The sequence below is a fragment of the Felis catus genome, chromosome C1 (assembly GCF_018350175.1).
Source record: "Felis catus isolate Fca126 chromosome C1, F.catus_Fca126_mat1.0, whole genome shotgun sequence".
Classification (NCBI taxonomy): Eukaryota; Metazoa; Chordata; class Mammalia; order Carnivora; family Felidae; genus Felis; species Felis catus.
Window position 1 is genome coordinate 47,059,164 of NC_058375.1, and position 27,656 is coordinate 47,086,819.

General features: G+C 42.0%; 1 protein-coding gene across 17 annotated transcripts in view; it reads right to left on the reverse strand.

The window, feature by feature from the left end:
• DAB1 (DAB adaptor protein 1) overlaps positions 1-27,656 on the reverse strand; it is a 1,138,205-nt gene that overhangs the window by 798,053 nt on the left and 312,496 nt on the right. For all 17 annotated transcript variants that reach the window (XM_023258762.2, XM_023258751.2, XM_023258753.2 and 14 more), the window contains one exon: positions 8,686-8,838. The gene's annotated coding sequence lies outside the window, so the exon portion shown is untranslated. The remainder of the gene's footprint in view (positions 1-8,685; positions 8,839-27,656) is intronic.

The following is a 27,656-nucleotide window of genomic DNA, read 5'->3' on the forward strand; positions in this document are numbered from 1 at the left end:
TAGCTCTTGACTACCTGGGGCTCTCCTTTCGGCCTCCCATCATACCTGGGCTATATTCAAAACATCACACCTTCCTATCTTTGCACATGGTGCTTCCTCACTCCCTTACTGTGTCTACCTCTTTCTAAATCTCAGTTTGAGGGCCATCCCATTTATTCACTCAAAAGTGTGAGATCCTTCTGGGAGTCCTTCTTCAGTGCCTCCATATACCCTAGACTTTCACCTAACAAAACATATTACCCTAGGTTAGAAGCATTCATTGATGTGTTTGTTGAGCTCATTAGATTTTAGATTTCTTGAGGGTAGATTATGTCTTGCTCACAGTCTAGGATAGTGTCTAGAATTGAGCATGTAGCAGGTGCTTGATATTCATTAAAGGGTGAATAAAAGAATAAATGAGTGAATTTCATTTCTAATTCTATTCAGGTTGCTATATTCTGAAGGGACTTCTCCAAGCCATCAAGCTGGCCTGGGATGAAATGTTTTTGTGCGCATTACTTAATAAAAAGAGCTCTGGGTCAATTGAAAAATTTAAAGTCAATATGAAATTGATCCTCATCAGCACTTTCTCCTCCAAACATATAGACAAAGGGACATTTCTGAAACATATGTATTAGTGTTGCATTTTCTGCTCCAGAGACTCAGCGATCGTTGTCACCTCCAAGCCCAGCCCTCATTAATTTATGGGGCATCCAGCATAATCAGCAACAGGCTTCTTGGCAGCATAAATCAGAGACCAGTGAAGAATTTGGGGGAGTCTCTAAGCTGCAAACATAGCAATTTCCTTTCATGCTCTTTTCCCTTATAAGTCACTAAGCACTATTGAAATTAAGCTGAAGACCTTTACGCTGAATTTCAAGGACACTCCAGGACCATCAGCAAATCTGTCCACTTCAACTGTGCAGGGAAAGAGAAGGTGGACAACCAAAATAACACATCCTATAGCACATCCTCAGAACTTCTATCCCATCTTCGCTTGGTTTATCAGCCACTTAATAAAGATGTGCCCAGAAGGGGACAAGAACAGCAGAGGAATAAAAGTGTTCTTGCTGGAAGAAACACGACAGAATGAATGAGCCAGATGTACCAGGCGTGATAATGCATAGCACAATATCTGGCACAAAAAGATATTCATCGCTTGAGGTGACAGTTGTGATGATCTTTTGAGACCAGCTTCGAACGGAATTGGGAAAAAGTTTCAGAACCTCTTGTTTAAGCAACAGGGATGTTGATATGGATTGCATGCTTGTGTCCCCACCCCCCCCCAACCAAAATTCCAATGAAGAAATTCCCAATATGATGGCATTAGGAGTTGGGGTCTTTGGGCAGTAAATAGGTCATTCATGAGTGTGGAGCCCTTGTGAATGGGATTAGTGCACTTCTAAGAGGAGCCATGATAGCTGGCATCTTCTCTCTGCTTTCTCTGCCATGTGAGGACACAAGGAGACGGCCACTTACAAACCAGGAAAAGGGCTCTCGCCAGACACTGGATCTGCCGGCCCTTTGATTTTGGGCTTCCAGTCTCTAGAACTTTGAGGAATAAATGTTGTTTAAGCCTCCCAGGCTCTGGTATTTTTGTCCTAGCAGCTCGAGCTAACTAAACCAGATGTGAAGTCCTAGCTTCTGGGGCTGGCTTTCCTCCCCTCGATACTGTAGTGTATACAGTGTCACCGCCTAAGAGGCTCTTGCCCAGAATCATCTGAAGAGAATCCATAATTCCTTTGCTTTTGAATATTCTTCTTGTATACTTGTCTTAGAGGATTTCATTTAGGACTTTTCATTTTTCTCCTAGTTGATACGCAGGCTGGCCACAGAACAGACTTTGACTGCCTAGATGTCAACGTGAACTTGCAAAGAAGATAAGGGACACTTCCCAGGGTAAACATCCCCAAATCTCAGGTAAGTACCACAGCATGAGACGCCAGGTGGTCCTTGTGATGGTTTCCTGGGGACAGAGATGGAGTTTGGGAGCAAAGCCTAGGCAGGATCATGAAAAGTTGAAGTGAGGAAAGGGCTTTAACATAAAGTGCACTCCCTTGTAGTTGGCGTAAGGCACCAGGATTTAGCTTCCACAGTGTTACAGATAAACTGCCCAAGCGTCCATGGACCAGGCTGGACTGGATCCCTACTGTCTCCTTGGATGCTACAAGATCACAGCTAGTAAAAGGTGTTGGTCAATACTGTCAATAACACGGCACCACAATTCCATCCTTACCTTATTTTCTGCTTATTAGAGGAATGTGTTCTTATGTGTACAACTAGAGAAGCCCTTTGTATTTTGACCCCTGGTCAAATATTTCAAATACGGCAAATATTTGAAAATATGATATTTAATGTCACAGCAACACTAGAAATAACATGGCATTACTGCCATTTTTTAATATTTATCTATTTATTTTTCAGAGAGAGGGAGAGCACAAGTGGGGTAGTGGCAGAGAGAGAGAGAGAGAGAGAAAGAGAGAGAGTAAGACACAGAATCCGAATCAGGCTGCAGGCTCTGAGCTGTCAGCACAGAGCCTGATGCAGGGCTTGAACCCACAAACTATGAGATCATGACCTGAGCCGAAGCTGGATGCTTAACTGACTGAGCCACCTAGGCGCCCCTACTGTTTCCATTTTTAAAGCAAGTTTCAGAGTGATAGACACATGCCTAAAGCCACACATCTAGTAGGCAGTAGGGCCAGGACATAAACTCATTGCCATATTATTGAACTTTTAAAATCAGTTAAAATTTCCAGTTTTGAAAGCCAGTTACAGTTGAGACTTGTGTGCTCTAGCCCAGTTGAAGAAAATGTTGTTGCCCCCTTAGTTTGTGTATGTAAACCTCCTTTGGGATATCCTCTGGTCTCTAGCCCACTGTTTCCCCTCTGTACTTGACATGATTCCAGGACATGGCTTGCACATACTCTTTGGCTGTTCCCTTCTGAAATACTTGGGATAATTCTACCCAACCTGAGCCAGTCCTGGTCGAAAGCTATTCTTTGTAGTACACTTTAAAAAAAAAATTTGTTTGCTTGCTTATTTATTTATCCATCCATCCATCCATCCATCCATCCATCCATCCATCCATTTTGACAGAGGTGGAGAGGGGCAGAGAGAATGGGAGAGAGAATCCCAAGCAGGCCTGACAACATCAGTGTGGAGCCCAATGTGGGGCTTGAACTCACAAACTGTGAGATAATGACCGGAGCTGAAACCAAGAGTTGGATGCATTATTAACCGACTGAGCCAACCAGGAGCCCCACAAAAAAATTTTTATATTTACAAAAGGCTATTATGAATGTTATGCCTGTTCATAATATCTAAGAAGAACAAAATATAAAGAGAGAAATAACATCTCTCATCCCATTATACAGAGAAATGCACTATTTTAATGCATTGAGTTTTGCCTTTTTTAGGTGTTTATGACATGTTTGCAACAAAATTGGAATCCTATTGTACCTAAAATTCTGAAGCCTACCTTCACGTCCATATGCCATTAAAAACATTAAAATTCTTTAGACTAGAAATAGATTGTACTTAATGATCACATTCGTTGAATGTGAAAAACTTCAGGGAAACATTTTCTTCCTTTTTGGAAATTTAGATTTACCCTTTTCCAAAATCACAAGTAATGTGAAAGCAAACGTATCTGTTGACAAATCTTTGTAATCTCTATTTTTAGGATAGAGTACTAGAAGAGGAATTCCGGGTTTCAAAAGTTATGCGATTATTTCGGGCTCTTCCAGGTCATTTAAAGTAATTAAATTCTCACCAGCAGAGTTGCACCCCACACTGGAAGATCACCTTTCCTGGAAAAGTTCCCCTCAAAGTGCTAGTGAAGAGCAGTCTTTTCAAGTGTTAGTGAAGAGAAGTCTTTTAGATGATCTTGCATTTATTTGAATAGGAACTGAGGAGGAACATGTCAAGACAGGACTATGTGCTGATCTAAGTGGTTTCATTTTCATCCTGGGCTAAGAGCTAAGCGACATTCCTCAATCCTTTTACTAGTACATTGGGGTAGCATATGATATATTCTGGCCAGAAGAATGTGGGTGGAAGGGATATAGGCCACTTCCAAAAAATAACCCCTCAAAATTTCCCATGCATAATCTTCCTCTCTCTTGTCCTCTCCTGCAAAGACCTTAGAGGCCACATGTTGAAGATGACGGTGGCATAGACAAGACAGAAAATCATTTGTGTCCCTGAATGACTGTGTTAAGTACAATACACACTGTATTGAGTCTTAGGTTGGGAAGGGTTGCTGGTTAAGGCAGGTAGCATTACTTACCCTAACTAATACAGAGTGTCTGATTTACTCAAAGGTTCCTAAACCAAAAGCCTCAGCTGGTTCTTGGTGTATCACACCATCAATCTGCTTTTGACCAGCATGACTATGTACAAAGGCGTAAGTCATCTGCAGTCCCTGGCATCCAATCTAGCGTTCAGCACAGAGCGCGGCTTACCTGGGTGTGGATTCATGCGTGTTTATGGAGTGGATGAAACTAGACAAGAGCTCTGTGATTCCAACTGGCTGAACCTCAAGCGAGGTCCACATTGCCATCTGAGGTAGATCAACCACTGGCCTCTACCCTGTGCTGCATGTCAGGGCTTCAACTCTAGAACAAGGGCATTTCAGCCACACAGGGCAGCTGCACACTGTCTCCCCATGAGAGAAGCCCAGCACTGAGGACCGCCCTTCAGAACAGAGGCTGTTGTGCAGAGGAAAGTGGTGCTTCTGGCATGGTTGTTTCTCCTCCGCTGACGCTAATTACAGTTTGCTAAATGTAAACCAGGGAGACATCTCGCCCACCCAAAAGAGTTCCAGAAATGAGCCTGTTGCCTTCATAGTAACTTGGGAGCAGAAAACTGTTCCTCCTTCTAAATCTTTTATACTTTTTTCTCTCACAATACAAGGGAGTGTGGTAAACACAGGTGTGTTCATAGGAGAGGTGGGAAGCGACTGCAAATCTCCCCAACCTCAGGGCCCTTCCTTTGGGTTGCTTGCTCGAAGACAAAGCTGGAGCATGGAGTGGAGGCATGGAGAAGACACCGCCTGGCTGGCGGGGCTTAATTACATGTGTGTGCAGTGTTCTGGGGGCAGTCTGAGGATGCAATTACACAACTAATTATATTGAAACAACAAACTCGAGCTTCATGAAGGGCTTCCGCCCATGGGACCACCATGTTGTCATTTCCCTACACAATCTTTCCCTTCCTCTCTGTTGGCATCCCTTGTGGAATTTTCTTCTGTGAGCCTCCTTCTCCTCTTTTCAGGACATCATCAAGAGCCGCCACCTCACAGCGGCCTTCCCTGGGGTCTTACTTCCCCTTCCCCAGATGACTGAATCCCTCTTCCCTCTGCGTTACCACACACATAGCATGGGGCTTCTATGGCACTACTTTCTGGGTCTGGGCCTCGGTTGTTAAATCTGGAAAGCCTCCACGGTCTTTTCAAGCTTCAGAACGAGTTTTGTCTAAATTCTTAGGAATAACCAAATGGTCTAAACATATTACAGTATCGTGGGAGGATTGTGGCTTTGGCACCAGAAGAAGGGTTTGAACCTGACTCACTTGCTTCTAGCTGAATGACCTGGGAAGGATGATTTAGCAGTGTCTTTGGACCTCAGTTCCCACATCTGTAAAATGGCAGGAGTGCTGATATTACTTCACAAGGCTGAAGAGTAAACTAAATTAGGCTGTGCCTGTGAAAGCATTTTATAAGTAAGTAATGAAATACAATGTTTGTAACAGTTCCATTAATAAAAAGCTGAGTGAACGCCTCCCTATCCTAAGGGAAGCGTTACCACTGCTGGATTAAACATCTTAAAACTTACATCTCAGGTTCTCCGAACCACACCCAACAATCTTTACTGCCTCTCTAACTGTAGGGAAATAAAGGGCTTTCTTTAAAAATCCCCCTGAACCTTAATACTAACGATAATGACAACTTGGGCAACCCTTTGTTGGTTACCTACCCTGTGTTAAGCACTTGCCAGGCATCTACCCCAGAAATGAAATGAAAGAATTAGACAGGCTTACGGTCAAGTCCCAGATTTGCTTGAGAAATTTGCTTGAGAAATTTGCTTCAAGTGAGCTTGAGAAATTTGCTTCACTTTTTGAATTTGAGCTTCCCTATCTATAAATCAGCTGCAATAGTCCCTACTATAAAAATGAGCTGTGAAAATTAAAATGTGGCAACCCTTTTAAAGCATGCAGACACAATACCTGACACAGAGGAGCCACTCAAGAAAAATTATTCCCTTTTTCCTACTTTTCTTTCCCTTTGGACACCAAGATTCTAGAATTCTACAATATAACACATTCATACAAATAGGATGTGTGGGAGATGATGTGTGTCCTCTAGGGGAGTGATGTCACAGGAAGATCTTACCAGAATCTCCATTCCAGTATTACCACTGGGCCCCTGTGTGAGCCTTTCGCCCACTGTGCTCATCACCACAATATTTTACAGTGAGAGTTTAATTTTTTTTTAATAAAAAGAAAGATTATTCTCAATGATGCATGTGATAAATATGCCGGCTTTAAACCTTTTAGAAATATTAAAGGTTTTACAGCTCAATGTTTGACAGACTTGATTAATCCCTTCCACACAGAAGTATTCAGGAGGAGAGCTACAGTTGGGTTTTAAAGCTCCAAGAGTGTTCTTTGATAAAGGTAAAGAAAAGGTAAAGAACTTTTAAAACTAGACAGAGATTCTCATGCCATGCAGGAGAGACAAAGAATATGAAGACCCAGAAGGCTGCACAGTGTCGGGGGGAAGCTGAAAGCTGGGGCTGGGGGCCAGGCACGGAGAAGAGTGCTTTAAAATCTCTCCTTAGACGAGTTTTCAAATGAAAGGCACACATCCAGCCTGACCACAGGACGTTAGTATCAGAGTTTTCTTCTCTGCTGGGTTCCACACTGGATGATGTGGGAGGGGGTGAGGGGCAGGGCAGACCAAGGGCAACACAAACTTCAGAAAGCAATCAAGTGGAATGTACCGTCACCTCTTCATGAGTCTTGCACTATTCAGCAGCCTCCCGCTTGCTCTTTCAGGCACTGGGGTCATTTCCTGCAATGACCTCCCCAATCCCCAACTGGATTTTGAGCTTCTCTAAAAAACAGCAAATACCTGTGTGTGTGTGTGTGTGTGTGTGTGTGTGTGTGTGTGTGTGAACTTTCCCCTCAGCACCCCCCCTAGCTTTTGTATATAATAGGCATCTAAGAAATGCCTAGTTGGTGTTTAACAAATTCTTGGCGAAATGGTCTAATGACGTAAGTGGTGTAAAAAGCTCTACTTAAGGACACTGCTTTAACAATTATTAGCAGACTTCATTTCCTTCTGATTCTTGTTCTACAGAAGAAAACTGAGTTTAGGGACGAAACCACTGAGACTTCCAAATATCGCCTCATTCCACAAACACTTATTGAGTGCTATTTCCATGCTAGGTAGGTTGGCTCAGCCACATTGCCTGGCAAAGAAAACCTGTCATCATTTTAAGGCGCTTTGTTAAAGTAGGTCTCATTTCTGGGGGCGGGGGGCCTGCCATGATTGAAGCCTATATGGGAAAACGTGCAGGACAAAGGAAGGTACACTAAACCCAGCATTTCGGTTCATGGGGGAATGTTTAAAAAAACACTGAGAATGATTGGTAATAGACTCTTAAGCTGAACGTTGAAGGATAATGCCAAGGGAGACCACGCATGCATACTTCCCCCATATCATGCATACAGTTGTGATCTGTGGCCTTCCATTTAAACTCCATAAGGAACAGCTTGCTCTGCTAATCAGACTCCCACACAAAATCTCGAAGTGCCCACCCACTCTGCTCAGAGGTTTGCTTTGACACCCAGGTCAGTGTCCAACCCCAACCCCTACTCTATTTTTATGGAAGCATTTTCCCAACATGAAACACCAACATATTTGCCACAAGATATTATGGGGGCAAAAGTGTAATTCAATTATGTGATTTAATCAATTCAAATGGCTAATGTGCGAGGATCTCAGGATGCCATCCAGCTTTCAACTAGGGCGAATAATTGTTCCATAATTTCTTAATTCTCCCACAAGACAGTTTAAATTAAAGGATGTCAATTTGCAAAGCCAGACTGCATTGTATTCTTAAATTGGGCCTGAAATAGCCACAAGATGAAGAGTAATAAGGCAGAGAGAACAGAGCCCAGAGTGCCTGGTGCTGTGCAAAATTGTTTAATACGGTCAGACCCTTTAATCTTCATATCTATTGATGCAGAAAGCAGCATATTTCTGTCACTTATGATAAGAAACATTACTTTTTAAATTCCTTGGTGAGGTCTGCAGATCTTAGGCAGCCAAGATAGCAGGAATCTCTATTTCTGTGTCTGTGAACATTTCTTTTTTCCCTTAAATTGGTTTTATTCTAATCCATTTAGTCTCCAGTCTAAGTTAGAGACAAGTAACCCTGAATGGAACCACACAGGAGGAGAACAAAGGCATGTGCCTTTCGGTTCTGATTCTACCGGCAACTAGCTCCTCGAACAAGTCCGTGATTAAGTGAAAAATGAATGTAACAGCATTAACTATAGGCAGGCAGTTAGTTCCAAAAAGGGAGAGGATTGGAACAGCATTTAAGAGAGACAGACACATGCTCAAAGGCAGAAGATGTGGCATGAGGAGGTGATGATGTGAACTATTTCCATTAAAGAATCCAGCATTTTACTCACATGTGTCCTAGAAAGTAGTTTGGTCAGCTGAGTGGAGGTGACGCTGGGGAAAAGGAGGACCCAAGGTCTGGACTCAAGAGACTGGATGATGTTTTGCCAAGATTTCCAGGGCCACAAGTCAGGAATCGTCATCGAGAAAAGCCAAGGACGTAGCTGCAATGAAAGAAGTCTCTGTCATTTTGAAAGCAAACCAATGAAGTTTCGAGAAAGGGGGATAAAGTACAAAGTTAGTCACCGCAGTGGAGTTGGGAGTGAGCGACTCAGGAAGAAGCCACCCAGTACATGGAAGTGGGCCTGGGGCACAGACACCTGAGGAATGGAGCCACAGACAAAAGGAACTTTCAGTATCTCCGTTCCTAGTGCTGTACTAGACTATTTAGAGGGTACAAAGAATAAAACACTCATCAATCTGTGCTTTAAAAATTTGGGCTAGGTTGTACAAACAGAGGTTAAAATTCAAAAAGGACAAGCTATATTAATTTACCTATAGGACAAATACCTAGAATGGAATTATCAAGTAAAGAAAACATAATTTAAATTTTGATAGATACTGTCAATTTACCATCCATGAAAGCTGTACAATTTTACAGTCTCGTTAACAATATATCAAAAACCACCTCTCCCTCACTCCCACCAATAGAGCCTATCTTGGTTCTTTATTTAGAGAGACATGAGAGGGGCGCGTGGGTGGCTCAGTCCGTTAAGCGTCCAACTCTTGATATCAGCCCAGGTCATGATCTCACCATCTGTGAGATCAAGCCCCACGTTGGGCTCTGTGCTGACAGTGCAGAGCCTGCTTGGGATTCTCCATCTCCCTTTCTCTCTGCCTCTCTCTCTCAAAAATAAATAAATAAACATTAAAAGAAAGAAAGAAAGAAAGAAAGAAAGAAAGAAAGAAAGAAAGAAAGAAAGAAAGAAAGAAAGAAAGAAAGAAAGAAAGAAAGAAGGAAGGAAGGAAGGAAGGAAGGAAGGAAGGAAGGAAGGAAGGAAGGAAGGAAGGAAGGAAGGAAGAAAGAGAAAGAAAGAAGAGAGAGAGAAAGAAAGAGACAGGAGTTAGGTGAGCCTGGGTGGCTCCGTCAGTTGGGCATCTGACTCTTGATTTTGGCTCAGGTCATGATCCCCAGGCTGTGAGGATCGAGCTCCACTAAGCATGTAGCCTGCTGGAGATTCTCCCTCTCTCTCTCCTTTCTTTCCTCTCGCCTGCTCATGCTCTCACATTCTTTCTCTAAAAAAAAATAAATAAAAATAAAATAAAAAAATAAAGACACATGACATATAAGGCATAATAATGGCAATAATGCTAATACTAATGATCAGAGCATGTTAAGTACATTTTTTAGTCTTTATATGTATTAATCCCTTTATTCCTAGCAGCAACCCACTGACATAGGTAGTATTATTATCGTCACTAGACACAGAAGGAAACTACAACACAGAGAACTTCAGAATCTTGTTTATGACCATAGTTATGCAGGGCAGAGCTGTGGTTCTAGTCCTGGCACCTAGTGGTCTTCAAAACCCAAACTCTTAACCACTAGCTCTTATTCCAGAGGTGGGATGTTATCTATGGTACATGTTATAACAGGTACACACAAAAAGGAAATCTGAGGGGGTGTGTGTACGTGCATGGTGAATCAGAGACACCAGTTCTTTCCATCTTAATGAAAGTAGACACAGGCTATAAATGGGAAAGTGTAGGGCTATAGTGCTCTAAATGCAGAACTTCTACCCCTTTCACTAGAAAGACATTATCCTGTAAATAGTCATGATGTGTTAATCAAAGCTACATCATCAGGGAAATACAAATCAAAACCACAATGAGATACCACCTCACACTTGTCAGAAGGGCTAAAATTAGCAACTCAGGAAACAACAGATGCTGGTGAGGATGTGGAGAAACGGAAACCCTCTTGCACTGTTGGTGGGAATGCAAACCGGGGCAGCTGCTCTGGAAAACAGTGTGGAGGGTCCTCAAAAAATTAAAAATAGAACTACACTACAACCCAGCCATTGCACTACTAGGAATTTACCCAAAGGATACAAAAATGCTGATTCAAAGGGGCACATGCATCCTGTTGTTTATAGCAGCGCTATCAACAATAGCCAAATTATGGAAAGAGCCCAGATGTCCCTCAACTGACGAATGGATTAAAAAGATGTGTGTATATATATGTGTATATATATATGTGTGTGTGTATATATATATATATGTATATATATATATATATACACACACACATGTGTATACATATATATATATATGTGTGTATACTTATATATGTGTGTGTGTATATATATATGTATATATATATACATATATATATATATACACACACACATACACACACACACACACACACACACAATGACATGCTACTCTGCAATGAAAAGGAATGAAATCTTGCCATTTGCAACAACATGGATGGAACTGGAGGGTATTATGTTAAGCAAAACAAGCCAGTCAGAGAAAGACAGATATCACGTGATTTCACTCATATGTGTAATTTGAGAAACTTAACAGATGATCATACAGGAAGGGAAGGAAAAATAAGATATAAACAGAGAGGGAAGTAAACCATAAGAGACTCTTAAATACAGAGAACACACTGAGGGTTGATGGGGATGGGGGAGTGGGGTGGGGAAAATGGGTGATGGGCATTAAGGAGGGCACTTGTTGGGATGAGCACTGAGTGTTATAACTAAGTGATAAGTCACTGGATTCTACTCCTGAAGCCAAGACTTCACTGTATGATAACTAATTTGAGAATAAAAAAATAATAAATATATTTAAGAAAAAAAAGTCAGAGCTACATTGGGGTGTCTGGGTGGCTCAGTCAGTTAAGTATCCAACTCTTGATTTCAGCTCAGGTCATTATCCCAAGGTCATGAGATCAAGCCCCATCTTGGGCTCCACACTGAACGTGGGGCTTGCTTGAGATTCTCTCTCTCTCTCTCTCTCTCTCTCTCTCTCTCTCTCTCTCTCTCTCCCCCTCTGCCTCTCTCCTGGACTCACTCTCTCTCACTCTCTAAACAGCAACAACAACAAAAATTAAATTAAATTAAATTAAAAAAGAAATAAAGGTCAGAGCTACAAAATTTAAAGGGTAGTGTGGTCCAATAAGTATCGTACTTTAAGTAACGCAAACCTGGGTTCAAGTCCTAGTTATACCTTTGGTTAGCTGGATGACCTTAATCAAGTTATGTAACTTTTCTTAATCTCATTTTCTTCAAATGGAAAAAACAAAACAAAACAAACAAAAACTGAGCACATGACCCCAGGAAATGTTTTACAATAACTAAGTAATGCAAAGAACAATGCCTAAACACTTAAAAAAATATCATCAGCTGTAAATAATTCCTATCTGTGAAATCTTCCTGCTTCTCTTTGCAGACGTTCTGCTTTCATCAAATTAGTTTACCTTTTTCAAGTATGATGGAATTCTCCTTTCCATTTCTGCCTTTCATTTCTGCCTTTCATTCTCTCTTGCATTTCTGCCTTTCATTCTCTCTTGCAGAAATATTTCTTTTGTCCCCAAGTCCTATCTATAGGAATTCTACCATTAAGCCAGCCAGATCTACATCAAATGCCACCAAGTCCACAAATTGTTTTTTTGTTTTTTGCCTAGTTTATTTTTATTTGAGAGAGAGATAGAGAGCAAGTGGGGGAGGAACAAAGAGAGAGGGAGACAGAACCCCAAGAACGCTCGCACAATCAGAACAGAGCCTGATACAGGGCTTGAACTCGCAAACTGTGTGATCATGACCTAAGCCAAAATCAGAAGCCAGACTCTTAACTTAATGAGCCACCCAGGCGCCCCTCCACAGTGTTTCTTGAATGATGCCTTCTGCAGTAAACTACCCCTGAGTGGTTTGAATTCCTAAGTACTACTAAATTCCTAAGTACTTCCTAAATATTATTGGGCTCTACTTCTTTTAAGACATAATCATCACAATACTAACAATTAACAAATGCTTTATCATACACCATGCACTGTTTTAAGCATTTCATAATATTTTATATCTCACATAATTCTCTTCACTTATGATAGTTACCATTATCATCTGCACTTAGACATAGTCCTGAATGTCAGTCATTATTAGAACGTCTTGTGTGCACAGCTGGACTGAACTCACTGAAGAGCAAAGAGGCCACAAGCGTAGTATTTGAACTTGTAGGCTCTGGAGTGAAAACACCTGGGTTACTGGTCCTGATCCTATCTGCTGTGTGATACGGTTCCCAATTCTCTCCAATTTTAATTTGTAAAAGGAAATGCTGATAATACCAACTGGAAAGAGTTACTAGAAGGTTTGAGTTTGCAGATATAAGAATTTGAAACAATATGTGGAAAATGGTGGATATGTATATGCCAGCTTATATTATTATTATTATTTTAAATAGCATATAGTAGGTTCCAAGAAAAGGCTTGCTTCTCCACTTTGCATTCGCTATTCCCTCTGCCTATACTGCCTTTTCCCATCCTCACTCATTATTCCACTGCCAACTTGAAGAACTCAATGCCTAGTTCTGTAGGAACTAGCACTAGCATCTCTTGTTACGCAAAGCCTTCCTTGGTGGCTCCCTTCCCAGGGAAGGTTCTCCTTTCCCAGGGAAGGTGGCTCCCTTTCAGGGAAAGTTCTCTCTTTCACACCCTCTATTACCTTATGCCCAATTCACTTGTACCCCTCATCTCCCTGTGAGGTGATTCCTGCTTAGAACTAAGAGCTCTACAAAGATGGGGACTCGGTCTTAATTATTTTTAACCCCTCATACTTAGCACACTATTTGCATAAATGGGGCGCTCTCTTAGTGTCCATTGAGTGATCAAAAAGATGAATGAAAAATACCTGAATAAGAAAAGTTGACAACTCTTAACTCACTCCTGTATAATTCACTGAGAAGTCATTCAATCTTCCAATCAAAGCATCGAAAAGAAACCCTATTAAAACTAAATGTTTTATAAAAATAGATGAGAGGGTTCTGTAAGGGATTCACTGTATTCCTATCAGTCACATATTCACTCCCCGTGCTGCCAGGCTATTGATATTTTAGTGATAGACACTGCAAAATGATAGATTTACCAGCAATTCATAAACTCAAGACATTAACAGACACGCTGTTAGGCAGCTCAGATATAAACAGAATATTATGGAAAGAAAATAATAATTAACTCATAAGAAGAGGGGCAAGTAAACATTCTATTAAAGGGGAAAAATCCCAACTGAATATAATCTCCTTCCATTGCATTATGAGCATTAAAATTAATGGCGTTCGTTTTTCTGTGGTTTGGATAGTCATTGTATTTAAAAAGCTGAAGTTAACTTCACAGAGGAAAAAAAAAATAAATTAAATGTGCTGGTGTCTCAGGAAACTTCATTTTCTGAGTGAATAGCCAAGTTGATGCACATCACCAGAATGACTGACAATCAGTTTTCCATACTGGTGTGTTCTAAATGGGAAAGGAAACCAACTCTTAATTTAAATTATATTGCAAATCACTTCTTGCCTGCCAAATGGCATTCAGCTGCAGTAGGTGGCTTTCACATAGGGCCCCAAATACCACATTGGCTGATTAATGCTAATTTGAAATGTTTTCTTTGGTGGGGGGAGGGGGGAATGGGCACTCCTTCTCGGTGCATATGAGGCTGAGGAAATTCTGTGGTGGGTGACTGACTCAAAGGCCAACAGCATATTTGCCATCAGATAAAAATGCACATTCACAAACATACCAAGACAAGTCAATTATTCTCTGATTCACTATTCCCTGGGTCCCTTTGTGTAAAGAAAACTATTTATACTCCCCATCAGATGGATACACAGAATCATAGTAAACAAGCCCCTGATTCCACTATTCTGTATTATATTTCCCAGGGCACCTTCCATTGTGGAAGCCATTAGTTTTGGTCTTTTTGTTCTCGATTTATCAAAACAGACATTTTGCTAGTGAGCTCAGTTTTACTCCCAGATGCAAAACAGCAGACACAATTTTTGACCAACTGAAAAAAAAAACAAAACATGCTTTGTAATCTTTTGGTGAGGATGACTGGGAGTTTGTGCTTCCCTACCTTAATGACTGATATGTACATAAATACTAAAAGCAAAGCTCAAAAGCTTATGATTCTTTTCCCCATCCCCAGCTTACAAGTTCAAAGAGACAAACCAACCCATCCTTGTCTTTTGAATTGCTCCCAATACAATGCACTCAAGTCTGATAATTCAAAATAAGGAAATTGATTGGAACCAACATCTGAAAAAACAACAAATTAACACAAGCCGCCATCATATTTCACTTGTCAAATCAGCAAGCGTTATTCGGTGTGTACAAGTGTTCTGGGGACAGATTCTCCTACAGGGGGATAACCATGGTCCTGGGCGCCCATCACACACAACATGCTCCCTGCACATTGTCACTGATGATAAAGGAGTTTGTGGTATAGAGATGGGAGTTTTTGCTCAGAGGGTCTAGCAAGGGATCCTAGCTCTAGCACCTGTAACTGTGTTATCCTGGGTACATTCCCTTTCTTTTTTGAGCCTGGAGTTTTCTACCTGCAGCATTATCTTGAGGATTTGAGGGAAACTAACTTGCAGTATAGTTACTGCCTATCATAAAGTAGGCACTCCATAAATGAGGGCTATTATTATAAGCACGTGAGATATCAGTATCAGTATATCCAATGCACTAATGTATATATGCATCAATAGCCAGTGTACCATAAGACCATGTTTTCTGTTGTGTGTTAGTCAATGTATTTCCATGACTTAAAGCTAATTTCCATGTTGGTCTTTAACCGTTAAAATTACTAAATGCGATGCTCTCAAGTGACAGAATCTTTTCTATACTTGATTCTGATTTGTAAAATCTGATGTCTATAGGACTAAATTATGATTTTTATGAACAGGACAACAGTGTAACAAACCTGGGAATATCTCATTAAGTCTGACCATAGCAAAGTCTTGGTGGCCATCAAGAGACTAGCCCACTGATCACATGATGCACTCTGCACATAGAATGAAGGAGTGGTTCTCAAACTGCATATTAGAGTCACATGGGGAAATTTTACTACTTACTGAAGTTCAGGCACAACCTGCCTCAGCAAATCACAGTCTCTGGGGGTGGAGCCTGCACACTGGAAAACTTTTACAAGCTTTCCAGCTTGCCTGGGTTGAAAAATGACTGGACTAAAGAAATACTCTGATTGGTTGATGGTCTTTAAGAGGGGCTATCTTTCTTTTCCTAAGAAGGCTGAAAAGTGTAGAAGCAAAAACAGAAAGAACAGAACACAAGGAAGAAGAGAGGGAGAGAAGAAAGAGGGGGACGGTCCCTTGATGGAGGGCAGAGGGGTAGGTGGTAATTACCTAGAGGGGTGGTGCTGCCCTGAGGATTTTAGAGACGGAAGCCACAGCAGGTCTGCACTCTAGGAGACAACATCCATGGAAACACACCATCTCTCCAGCTTTTGCAAGGGCAATACCCCTCCTGCAGGAAGGGAGGCGCAGGAAGTAGGGCGTGAATGTGGAGGAGGTGTGCATAAATTGAGGAAAGTCAGTCACTTCTGCTGCTAGGTGCACAGCCCTAGCTCTTCACCTCTGACTGTCCAACCTCAGTCATACCCCCATCCCTTTCCATGTTCGGTTCCTTCCATCTAAACTGCTCCTTTCTCCTTCTCTGCCATGCAAAGGCCATCAATTATTACCTCCTATGTCAAGTCTTTCCTGATTTCCTCTGGCACAATTAACCACTTGTCTATTCAGTCAATGAGCATTTTTCTCAGAACCTTTTGTGTATTCACCTCAGTCACAATGCATCACATTATGTTGGTCTGTGGTTGATGAATATGCCCTTGCACCTGCATGCTCAATTCTGGGTGTTTTCTGTGTTTCATCTTTGGTTTCTGCAATAGTGCCTGGCACACACTATGAATTATTTTTTTAAAGGAGCCTGCAGCACATAGTAGACACATATTGCTATGGTCTGCACAACATCCTTGTTATAGCTGGCCCATCCTGTGGGATTCTGGAGGAACCGTCAATCCCAGTGACTCATCTGCCCACTGGCCTTAGGGGTCAGCAGGAAACCCAGGCAGGATTAAGAGTCCTTCCACAAGAACTGATATATGGAGACTAAGGAAGAGCCTCTGTTCCAAGACCTGTGAAGGTTTCACCTGAGACCACCAAAATCATCTTGTTAGCCATAAGAATAGAGAGCCCTTTGGCAGGAATAAATATTGCTAAATTATGACACATTTAGAAACAGAAAGAAGTAGAATCCACAGATGGAGAGAGACGATGGACCCTGATGAACTCATGGAGCACCTGGATATGACCACACCTGATATAGGACCATTACTTCCAGACTTCCCAGTTACATGGGCCAATAAAAGCGTAATTTTTCTTGTGTTCACATTGGATTTCTGTCACTTGCAATGGAAGTTATTTGCACCAACTCAGTCATATCATAATAATGACACTAATGACAAAGCCCCCAGTCATAAAAAATTACATTTGATTCTTCTGTTTATGAAATCAGTAGAAAATAAATTCATTTTAAAATAAAGGTTTTGAGGGCATCTGGGTGGCTCAGTTGGTTCAGTGTCTGACTTTGGCTCAGGGAATGATCTTATAGTTCCTGGGTTCAAGCCCACGTCAGGATTTGTGCTGACAACTTAGAGCCTGGAGCCTGCTTCAGATTCTGTGTCTCCCTCTCTCTCTTTGCCCCTCTCTCACGTATGCTCACTCTCTCAAAAATAAGTAAACTTAAAAAAAATAAAACAAGGTTTTCAAACTGTTCTATGGGGTGCAAGGTATCTGTGGAGGACTCTCAGGGAACAAATTACGGATAAATTGAGAAAGCCAAGTGCCAGGGGCTTGGCCCACTCCTTTCTGTTTTTAATAGAAGTAACTCTTTATTCTGTTTTATATATTGGGGTTCCACCTTTCTACTTGAAAAAAAGCTCCCACTGCTCAAAAAAAAAAAAACAAAACGTGTGAAAATTAATGCATTAAAATGTATCCCCCAAAACATTTTAAATGTTTCCATGCATAACACATTAGCCCTCAGCTACCTGAAAACTTTGATTGCATGGGGTGACTCATTCTGTAAGTGATCTGGGAAACTGAAGTTTTGCTGTAATTGAACAGACAGCCGAAAACACTGGCCCAAGATGGAAAACAACCACCACCATTTGAAAACCAACAGGACATTTTGTCTCCAAACCCTCATGAGGAACCAATCCCAAACGTCTTTTCAGTGTGTTGCAAGAAACCCCTACATGGATAAAAATAGAAAGTTAAGGGAAACTGAACCAGACAGAAACTTTTAAAAAAGGTTATGAAGAAAAATTTCCAGAGAGTAGCTTTTCAAACTTAGTCCCTAAGTCATGCTTGTCTCCTCTGCCTTCCTCATTTCCGATGTTTAGTCCTGCTCCACCGGAGCCATTTTCTAATAATCCTCAAACTCATTTCCTCCTCGCTACCTTCACTGCCTCTGAGTCAAGGCTTTTCTTTCAGAAATCCACCTGCACTGGCACCCCCTCCCTCCAGCCCCCTCATGGCCGCCATGTTGAACTCCCTCAGAACATGACCACAGACCTGGCTTCTCTACTGCAAACCTGCCAGAGGCTGAGGTTCCGTCCTCCTCCCATGGCCTTGCTCGCACACACCTCCTCTCCCACCTCTTCGTGTTACAAATGCCACAATCCCACAATCCACACCTGCAGGGGTTTCTGGTTCGGGACTCAGTGCCTTTGCCAAGTATGTGCAGCTGGGACTCAGAATCACTATTCTACATCGGTGGTTCTCAATTTTTAAAATTTGTGTGTGTGTGTGTGTGTGTGTGTGTGTGTGTGTTTCAAATGTTACCTGTGCCTCTTGTTAACATGCAGGTTCTGAATTGGTAGATCTGGGGTGAGGCCTGAGGGGCTTCATTCCTAACAACAAGCCCCCAGATAATGCTCATGCTGCTGGCAAAGGGACCGTGTTTTGAGTAAGTAACAAGATCTTCCATCATTTAGAGCAGAAACCTTGTCTAAATAACCTACCCTCACCCTCACCTGCTTGCCCTCAACAGTTAGGTCCATCTGAAAGCCTCTGGTGCAGATGATGATGATGGTGATGATCATGATGATTGCAGTCAAGACTGAGGGCCCACAACGAACCTAGCAGTATTCCAAGTGCTTCTGCTTTGGAACTCCATTTTTCAAGGATGCCTGGGTGGCTCAGTCAGTTCAGTGTCCAACTTCAGCTCAGGTCATGATTTCAGGGTTCATGAGCATCTGGCTCCACACTGACAGTGTGGATTCTCTGCTTGGGATTCTCTCTCCCTCTTTGTCTCTTCCACGTTCACTCTCTCTCTCTCTCTCTCTCTCTCTTTAATTTTTAAATATTTATTTATTTTTGATAGAGAGAACACAAGCGAGGGAGGAGAAGAGAGAGGGAGACACAGAACCTGAAGCAGGCTCCAGGCTCTGAGCTGTCAGCACAGAACCCGACATGGGGCTCAAACCCACAGACCCTGAGATCATGACCTGAGCTGAAGTCAGATGCTTAACCAACTGAGCCACCCAGGTGCCCCTCTCTTTCTCTTACTTAAAATAAATAAAGTTAAAAAAAAAAAGAATTCAATTTTTCAGTACAACTGTATGAAGTAGGTGACTGCAACTATTATCAGGGTCATTTTTAAGCTAGGAAACTCAAGCACACAGAGGCTGAGTAACTTACCCAGGGCCACACAGCTGGTAAATGCGGGAGACTGGCCTAAACTCGGGTCAGTTGTCTCCAGAGCCCACACTCTCTTACCTTTACTCTATGCTACTCTGGAAAACTCCCAGCCAACAGAGCCCTGCCTGTGCTTCCTCAGCTCTTTCTGCTTTCCTCTGTCCCAACACTCACAATAATATATTGAGGTAGACTGTTTATGTGCTACTTTGCACATCAGACCGTGAATTCTTCGAGACTGGGGTCCATTCTGCTTTAACTCCAAATCCCAGGCACCCCGGCAATTCCTGTCCCACAGCAGATGCTAAGGACATATTTCTCAACTACTGAATTGCATAAACATTCATAGAATTTCCAACTTTTGCATCCCTCTCTGACACAAGTTCCTTTGATTTTAGTGGATGTGAAACTTAGAGCATGCATCAGAATCACGTGGAGGGCTTGTTAAAACACTGATTTCTGTGGCCCACCCCCACAGCTGGCTTCAGTGAGTTTAGGGAAACCTTGCATTCTAAAAGGTTCCCACGCGCTAATGATGCTGCTGGTCTGAGAATCACACTTTGAGAACTACTGCTTGGTTTACTCTTCATGGGTTCTCAGTTGTCTTTCACAAAGGATCCTGTGCTTTTTATTTATTTATTTATTTATTTATTTATTTAAACGTTTATTTATTTTTGAGACAGAGAGAGACAGAGCATGAACGGGGGAGGGGCAGAGAGAGAGGGACACAGAATCAGAAGCAGGCTCCAGGCTCTGAGCCATCAGCCCAGAGCCCGACGCAGGGCTCGAACTCACGGACCGCGAGATCGTGACCTGAGCCGAAGTCGGACGCTTAACCGACCGAGCCACCCAGGCGCCCCATGTCCTTTTTATTTTTTTAAGGATTTTATTTTTAAGTAATCCCTACATTCATTATGGGGCTTGAACTCATGACCCTGAGATCAAAAGTCGCGTACTCCTCTGACAGAGCCAGCCAGGTGTCCCGTCTTTCACAAACGATCCTAAGGCAGTCTGCAGGATACTGCATTTCAGGGGGAGGTAAGGAAAACTCTGGGGCCCAAGGGAATTCTCACCTCTCCTATTCAGGAGCATAAACAGAGTAGAAAATAAATATCCTACCAGTTTACAAATAACTCAGAGACATGTTTCATTTTCTATTAAAAAAACAAGTCAAGCAAATTAGCAAATGACATTTAAAGCAGGAGCCATAATCCAGTGCAGAATGTGGTTCTAGGTACTCCAGAGGCACTTGAAGTCAACCTCTGGTGTACTGTGTGTATTTCACTTGGATTCTCTGTGCTAAGCACTCAGGATACACTGACCACCAGACAGGCCTTGGGAAGTGTATAGTCTAGAAGGAAAGGCTGGCAAGAAATATGCAAACATAGAAAGAGAGGCAAAAATTACACACTGGGAAATGTTTTAGTTGGAAAATCGGCAGTCCAATGGTGGGGGCAGCAGGGCTCATTTAAGGTAGGGAAGTTGTGTAGGCCTCTTGAAGACAGTGACATCTCCAACGGTGCCCACAAGAATGAAAAAAATGCCAGGCTGTGAATAGCCAGGAAAGAATATTCCAGACAGAGGGACTCACAACAGTAAGCACTCTGGTCTCACTCAGACGGAGCTTGGCAGGTTTTAGACGCCTAAAGAAGGCCGGTGCCCTTGAAGCATAGGTGTGAGGTGGGCCTTGTACTGCTGGGGAGATCTGGATTGTATTCTCAGTGCAGTGGGAAGAAACTAGAAGGGTTTCAGCAGAAGAGTGTCATATCTGATTTGCATTTGAAAAAGATCGCTCTGGCTGCCCTGTGGAGAAGGGTTTGTAAGGGGCAACAGCAAAAGAGAAGGGTTCAGTCAGGAGTTAATCTTACTATGCTACGTGGGACATGAAACACCTAACAGCTTGTGGGGGGTGGAAGCCGGGAGAGGTTTATCAGCTGTACCAATTAAAACTTTACAGCCTGTTCAAATAATCCACTTGCATCACACTGTTTAAAGACAACATCCACAAACCAGTCTGGGCTAATTGTAGCAAGTTTTGCTGCAATGCAGACCCTCTCGATCACTGGAAAAGTCCATGGAAGACTTGCACTGAGAGCATCCTTACCAGAATGACTGTGTATAATCCCCCAGAAGGGAAGATTTAAAGAACACAGCAGCCCTCTGAGAGCCGAAAAAGTAGATCATGAAGGACGATTTGTTCTGTCTTAAAAAATAAGGCCTTTTCAAATTATAATTAAAATTCAAGTCTATAGAGGACTGTCAGTAACAATGGCCAATACTTGGCCCATGAACCAAGCCCTGTTGTCCTAAACACGGACACATATTTACACCTTCAACCTACCCATGAGGCAGGCACTACGATTCCACCATCCTCCTTTGATAGATAAGGAAGTTTGAGGCACAGAAAGGGTAAGTAATTTGCTCAAGGTTACACAGCTGATCAGTGTTGAAAACGAGGCTTGAAATCAGGCAGTCTGGCTCTGGAGTTGTGGCCTTACCCATCATACTATTGCTTCTAAAAAATCAGCAAAACAAGAAAAAAATAACTGTAGGCATTGAGAGAGAGACTCCACATTATAAATTTTGTTGTATTATCAACATAATTCCTGGGGACAGAGTCGTGCATCTCTGACAATGTGCTGATACTGGATACCGAGCTTTGCTGTCTGCTGCTAGGTGGTAAAGAAAAGAGACAAAATCAGAGACAGAAACTGAGTTCTGACATAATACCCTCCTACCAATGATAGATATATGCAAACACAAAAATACATACTGCTGGGGTTTTTTTATGTTTATGTTTTTTTAATTTTTTTTTTAACATTTATTTTTGAGACAGAGAAAGACAGAGCATGAGCAGGGAAGGGTCAGAGAGAGAGGGAGACACAGAATCTGAAACAGGCTCCAGGCTCTGAGCGGTCAGCCCAGAGCCCGACGCGGGGCTCGAACTCACGGACCGCGAGATCATGACCTGAGCCGAAGTCGGACGCCCAACCGACTGAGCCACCCAGGCGCCCCTGTTTATTTATTTTTCAGAGAGAGAACAAGCATGAGTGGGGGAGGGACAGAGAAAGAGAGAGGGACAGAGGATCCAAAGCAGGCTGGCCGTGCTTGAATTCACGAACTGTGAGATCACGACCTGAGCCGAAGTCGGATGTTCAACTGACTGAGCCACCCAGGTGCCCCTCTACTGCTGCTTTTAAAAGACTCTGCAGAACCTCAATAAAATTTTATATAACTTTAGATCCTGTGGAACAGTTTTTAAAACTCGTTTTTTTGTAAAATAAGGGAGAGGACATTTCCAAAGAAAGTGTGCAGATAGCTATATTAACTACTCACCCTAAAACATGGTGGTTGTATGAGCCAACCCCTGGCGGTAATAGGGAGAAGGCCTAATTCAAGGTAGCACTGGTGGGGGTACTGGTGACTCTGGTATTGCCAGAGTCAAGGAGAGTGCCTGGCACAAAATACTTGTGATAAAATTGGCTGAGTGAAATGGGCAGATGACTTGAAGTCCCTGTTTTAGAGCTTACTAGCCATGTGACCTTAGTTGTATCACTTAACCCTTCAGGGCTTCAGTTTATCCAAGTGAAAGTTAAGGATATTATCTACCCTGTATCATTATCATGTATATGGGGAAAGGGGCAGGAAGGAAGTGAGGATCCTAGATCAGTGCTTAGCCCAGGATATAGACTCAGTAAGTGGTAACTGCTATTACTATTGCAATTACTTGCTTGTAGACTTGAAAACTAGCACTAAGGCCAAACAAATTCGAAAAAAGAAAAGGTTTTAACACAAAAACATGATTGCAATCAGCCTTTTGAGAAGTATTTTACAGAAAATATATTCTTTTCCAGTCAACAAAAAAAATATAGAACCAAAATAACCTGATAAAAAGATTTGAGAGGGGCGCCTGGGTGGCTCAGTGGATTAAGCATCTGACTTCCGCTCAGGTCACGACCTCGTGGTCCGTGAGTTCGAGCCCCGCGTCGGGCTCTGGGCTGATGGCTCAGAGCCTGGAGCCTGCTTCCGATTCTGTGTCTCCCTCTCTCTCTGCCCCTTCCCCGTTTATGCTTGGTCTCTCTCTGTCTCAAAAATAAAAATAAACGTTAAAAAAAATAAAATAAATAAAAGATTTGAGAGATAGTTCAGTGTAGTGGTTAAAGGGACAGACTCTGGACCAAAACTCAGCTTCACCGCTTATTGGCTGTGTGTGTGAAGTTGGGTGAGTTACTGAACACGTCTGGACCTCAGTCCTCTCATCTGTAAAATGAGAATGTTAATAGTAACCGGCGTCATGGAAATGTTTGAGTACTAGATGAGATAGTACATATAAAGCATCAGAAATGCTTAACAGGATGTGAGCACCCAACATGAATGTTAACTACTGTGATTATTATGTTGTTGTCACTGTGTGTGTGTGTTTAAGGCAAAATCATAAAACTTGTAAAAAATATGCAGAATGCTGGGTTCATGGTTTGTGTCTGCATGTGTCTAACAAAGTAACCAACTTAAACTATTTCAAACTACATTACAAAGCTATCATAATCAAAACATTATAGTACTGGCATGAAAGCAGACACATCGATCAATGGAACAGAATAGAGAGCGCAGAAATAATATATATTATGTGGTCACACATATATGGTCAGTTAATTTATGACAAAGGAGGTAAGAATACACAATGGGAAAAAGATAGTTTCTTTAACAAATGGTTCTGGGAAAACTGGACAGCTACACACAAAAGAATGAAACTGACCCTCTACCTTATACCATATGCAAAAGCAAATTCAAAATAGATTCAAGACAAACGTAAGATCTGAAACCATACAAAATTCTAGAAGAAAACATAGGCAGTAAGCTCTTTGACATCAGTCTTATCAATCTTTTTTTTTGGGGGGGACCACTTTCTTCAGGCCAAGGACAATAAAAGCTAAAATTAACATGAGACTATATTGAACTAAAAATCTCCTGCACAGTGAAAAAAACCATCAGTGAAATGTAAAGGCAACCTACTCAATGGGAGGAGATATTTGCAAAACATACATCTTATGGGGAACTGACATCCAAAATACGTTTGGTATCAAAGATTTCATATCGGGGCGCCTGGGTGGTGCAGTCGGTTAAGCGTCCGACTTCAGCCAGGTCACGATCTCACGGTCCGTGAGTTTGAGCCCCGCGTCGGGCTCTGGGTTGATGGCTCAGAGCCTGGAGCCTGTTTCCGATTCTGTGTCTCCCTCTCTCTCTGCCCCTCGCCCGTTCATGCTCTGTATCTCTCTGTCCCAAAAATAAATAAACGTTGAAAAAAAAAAAAGATTTCATATCAAAAAAACAACCTGATTTAAAATTGGACAGAGACCCCAAATAGGCATTTTTCCAGAGAAGACATCCAGATGGCCAACAGACAGACACATGGAAAGATTCTCAATATCACTCATCATCAGGGAAATGCAAATCAAGCCGTAATGAGATACCGCCTCACACTAGTCAGGTTGACTATCATCACAAAGACAAAAGATAACAAGTGTCGGCTAGGATGTGGAGAAAAGGTAGGGAATGTAAATTGGTGCCAACACTGTGGAAAACAATATGGAAGTTCCTAAACCATTAAAAAATTGAACTTCCATACAATCCAGCAATTCCATTTCTAGGTAATTATCTGAAGAAAATGGAAACACCCCTGTGTTCATTGCAGCATTATTTATATTAATCAAAATAGAGAAGCAACCTAAGTCCATTGATAGACAAATGGATAAAGAAGATATGTGTGTGTGTGTGTGTGTGTGTGTGTGTGTGTGTGTGTGTGTGAATATTACCCATAAACAATAATGAAATCTTGCCATTTGTGACAACATGGATGTATCTAGAAGGTATTGTGCTAAGTGAAGTATGTCAAACAGAGGAAGACAAGTACCATACGATTTCTAAGGTATGGAATCTAAAAATGATAACAAAAAGGAAAATAGAAACAGACTTGTAGATACAGAAAACAAACACCCCAGAGTGGTGGGGTGTTCTGGGGAGCAGGTGAAATAAGTGAAAGGGATTAAGGCACACAAACTTCTAGTTATAGAATATATGTCCTGAGAATGTATACAATGGGGAATATAGTTAACAATATTGTAATAATTTTGTATGCTGACAGATGGTAACTAGACTTACTGCGATCATTTTGTAATGTGCAACAATATTGAATAACTATGATGTATACCTGAAACTATCAAGATATTGTATGCCCATTATGCTTCAATTAAAAAAATAAATAAATAAAAGACAGACATTGCGTCTCTCATTATATTATAGCATTGGGACAATTCAGAGATGCTGTCTGGCAGTCCTAATAGCCACAGGCTGGCTATTTAATGACTTACAAAAACAACAAGAAGGAGGAACCATTATTTGATGCGTAAAAGTTACAGAAAATGAAAGGGAAGGTTTGGGTGTGTAAAACAGTATTGTTCCATTCCTTGAAGCAATTAGTGTAATCGGGATAGATACAGCACAGAGAGCTGGCATATCCAGGAACTCCTTTTTTCTGTTCTATCAAAGGATAATATATATTTTCACCTTCAGAAAGGTTAGGTAATTATAAATGTATTCTCCTTACTCATAATATTTTAAGCAAGTAATTGTTGCCCATGGGAAAATGTTTAATTATTTCTGATGAACAGTTGTGGCACAGAAACAAGAGAACATGACAGGCAGAGTGTGGAAACCGCAGCCCAGTTCTTAATTGTGTGGGAATCTTGTCTTTTCATCGTGGAAAAAAAAATCCCATATTGATTTTTCTCTCAATTGATTTTGCAAAATTTTCAGTTTAGCAACACGGAGTTGCTCCAATTATAGCATCTTCTCGATTTCCCTAGGCTAGAGGCTGCCTCATGCCTCCATGATGGAAACCTGATACATTTTAGGATTGGGCTGCCTAGCTAGTGCCCTTCCACATATAATACGGTCTCACAACTGCACTCCTTACCTCCCCTGGGTCAGTGTTTTTGAAGGGACAGGGGAATGGTAGGAGAATGCAGCTATGGGATTGCACAAAGAGGTGCGAGGTGCCAGGAGGCATTTCTCACTCCTTGAGGTTGGGGAGTGGGTGGGGGGGGAGGGGGACATGAGAGATGCTGAGGCTCCGAGCACCTTGGAGATGACAGTGCACCCTTCTGTGGGGTCTTCATGCTATGGAAGGACAGGAAATCAGAGACCCAGCTGGGGAAATGGCTGGCCAGAATCTACACAGCAAAAGCAAGTCTTAACCTGGGATCTTCTGGCTCCAAATTCAGCTTGTTTGGGAACAAAGGAGAAGTAAGTTGAACTGGGAAGAGCACGGGTTTCAATCCCAGCGGAGCTGACATGACAATCTGAGAATAGCCCCCGCAGTAAGGAACGGGTTCCCGGGAAAGTGGCCGAAGAGACGGGCTGGAGGGGTAAGCGGCAGGGTCTACAGATAAGCCCCATTAGCCTCCCTTCTCTGCACCTGGCACCTACTGTCTTTCCACTCAGGGTGGCATGCAGCCGCTTAGAGCAAGCAGCTTTGGAATCAGACAAACCTGGTTTCAAGGCTGCCATTTTCCAACAATGCAACAACGTAGGCCTCCCTATTCCCTTTTACATATTTAGGAAACAGGCTCAGACAGGTTAAGGATCTTTTCTAAGATAGAGTTTGACTGGGACTTTGACCCATCTTATTTTCTTAATTTTGCTTTTTTTTTAATTTGAGAGAGAGAGAGAGAGAGAGAGAGAGAGAGAGAGAGAATCCTAAGCAGGCTCCATGCTCAGCAGGGAGGCCTGATGTGGGGCTCAATCCCATGACCTGGGAATCATGACCTGAGCTGAAATCAAGAGTCAGATGCTGAAACAACAGAGCCATTCATAACCCACTCATTTGCAAGCCTCCCACTACCAGTGGCTGGGATATTTCCGTAAAATATTTATTTACATTTACAGAGTGATTTTTAACTCTAAACGAGGTAGTTTTATAACTTAAATTTTAATTCACTGGTACGTGAGAAAGTGTTTATCGACATGTATAGTGCTAGCCAACTTGTCTTAAATTTTTATTGAAAAAATTGTAGATTCACATGAAGTTGTAAGAAATAACAGTGAGGCTCCATGTACATGACAGTCAACATTTTGATGAAGGTTGTATAGCAAATATGTAAGACTTTGGACCAAGTGGGACTTCATAAAATGAAAATGTCGGGGTGCCTGGGTGGCTAAGTCAGTTGGGCATCAGACTCTTGGTGTCAGCCCAGATCATGAT